Raw genomic sequence first — 2331 nt, forward strand, 5'->3', positions numbered from 1 at the left:
AGGAAACTCACTGAACCAATCACAGCGGGGCATTCTATTTTCGGGGGTGGAGCACAATATAAAGGTCTAAAGAACACCTCCGCGGTTCCATATCGCAGGAAAGTAACGGTGACCTTTGTGTGACTCCCAGAAATGGAGAAAATTAAATTTAACGAAAACCTCGTGTGCTGCGAATAGACGATACGCCACCTGACCTCGACCTGGGGGGGCGCAATGCCACACATTACACTTCTGCTGACAACTTACCCCAAAAACATTGCTGGACCCCCCACAAAATTCAGGTTTGGGTAAATCAAGGAACACCCCCCCCCCTTCCAAACAGAGCCTGGTGTCTAACTGGCCAATCAACAAACACAAGCCGTACCTCGGGGGCGTGGCTAAGTATGCAAATACTGACATATTATAAAGTCATCATCAAAATGGGCTGCCCTGTGATGGGGGGGGGGAGTTGTCATTCGGTAGGTGGCCCCGTCTGGGGCCCTTCATGCCGCCTTTATATAACACTGCCACACTACACCTTCACTGTGATTCATTCGTCCATACAGAATCATTTACTGTCATTGAAACACATGGACCTGGAAGATTCTCCGTCATTGAATATCAGATTCACTGTTTTATATAAAGCCCCCAAGGGGAAGTGAATGAGCGGTGAACGGATGGATCACATGACTATGGATGGAGCGATCAGTCACATGACCAGCCGTGCCGCGTTAATGATCAGAGATTAAAGTCACCCCTAGGCTTTACACTGGCGGGATCAACACATTCCAAAAACAAATCAATGGCTGCAACCAGAAACTCCGCTGTGCAACAAGTGACACACGGGGGGTTAGGCTTTTATGAGGGGGATTCCACTTTAAAGAAACAATCAGAAAAGTTTCATGCCATTGTACTGTATGAGATGCACTGCAGGTATTGGAGGCACTCCGGGTGCGGAGGAACTACAAGTCCCAGCAAGGTTTTGCCCTCTGAGAGTCACCCTGCACTTCTAGTAGCTGTGGCCCCATCCCAGGGAATGAGGGGACCCTGCGGATTGTTTCCTGGGAATGGGCAATGCACAGAGGGAGCCGGCAGTGGAGGGGGATGGGAGGTTAATGGTTATGTGTGGGGATTGGGATCCGGCCAATCCAAATCCATACTCAGAGCTGGAATTTCCTGGAAGACCCAGAGACTGCCGGGAAGTCTGGACTGGAGCTGGGAGCTAGGCCTGACAAGAGGGGTAATAGGCTGGGGCAAAGCCTGACAGGGAGAGGTAATAGGCGGGGGCAAAGCCTGACAAGAGGGGTAATAGGCTGGGGCAAAGCCTGACAAGAGGGGTAATAGGCTGGGGCAAAGCCTGACAAGAGGGGTAATAGGCGGGGGCAAAGCTTGACAGAGAGGGGTAATAGGCGGAGGCAAAGCCTGACAGGGAGGGGTAATAGGCTGGGGCAAAGCCTGACAGAGAGGGGTAATAGGCTGGGGCAAAGCCTGAAAAGAGTGGTAATAGGTGGGGGCAAAGCCTGACAGGGAGGGGTAATAGGCGGGCCAAAGCCTGACAAGAGAAGTAATAGTCTGGGGCAAAGCCTGCAAGTGAGGGGTAATGCGCTGGGGCTAAGTCTGACAAAGAGGGGTAATAGGTGGGGGCAAAGCCTGACAAGAGGGGTAATAGTCTGGGGCAAAGCTTGCAAGTGAGGGGTTATAGGCTGGGGCAAAGCCTGATAGGAGGGCTAATAGTCTGGGGCAAAGCCTGCAAGTGAGGGGTAATAGGCTGGGGCTAAGTCTGACAGAAAGGGGTAAAAGGCGGGGCAAAGCCTGACAGGGAGGGGTAATAGGTTGGGGCAAAGCCTGACAGGGAGGGGTAATAGGCTTGGGGCAAAGCCTGACAGAGAGGGGTAAAAGGCTGGGGCAAAGCCTGACAGGGAGGGCTAATAGGCTGGGGCAAAGCCTGCAAGTGAGGGGTAATAGGCGGGGGCAAAGCCTGACAGGGAGGGGTAATAGGCGGGGGCAAAGCCTGACAGGGAGGGGTAATAGGCTGGGGCAAAGCCTGACAGAGAGGGCTAATAGGCTGGGGCAAAGCCTGCAAGTGAGGGGTAATAGGTTGGGGCAAAGCCTGACAGGGAGGGGTAATAGGCTGGGGCTAAGTCTGACGGGGAGGGGTAATAGGCTGGGGCAAAGCGTGACAGGGAGGGGTAATAGGCTGGGGCAAAGCCTGACAGGGAGTGGTAATAGGCTGGGGCAAAGCCTGACAGGGAGTGGTAATAGGCTGGGGCAAAGCCTGCAAGTGAGGGGTAATAGGTTGGGGCAAAGCCTGACAGGGAGGGGTAATAGGCTGGGGCAAAGCCTGACAGAGAG

The 2331-nt window shown here is 53.6% G+C and overlaps 1 protein-coding gene across 1 annotated transcript in view; it reads left to right on the plus strand.

The window, feature by feature from the left end:
* Window positions 1-1189: 1189 nt before the first annotated feature.
* BTBD19 (BTB domain containing 19) overlaps window positions 1190-2331 on the plus strand; it is a gene marked incomplete at its 3' end in the record, with an annotated part of 10825 nt that continues 9683 nt past the window's right edge. Inside the window, 1 exon segment of the mRNA XM_072419286.1 lies at window positions 1190-1252.

Source organism: Pyxicephalus adspersus, chromosome 8 (genome assembly GCF_032062135.1).
Source record: "Pyxicephalus adspersus chromosome 8, UCB_Pads_2.0, whole genome shotgun sequence".
Taxonomy (NCBI): Eukaryota; Metazoa; Chordata; class Amphibia; order Anura; family Pyxicephalidae; genus Pyxicephalus; species Pyxicephalus adspersus.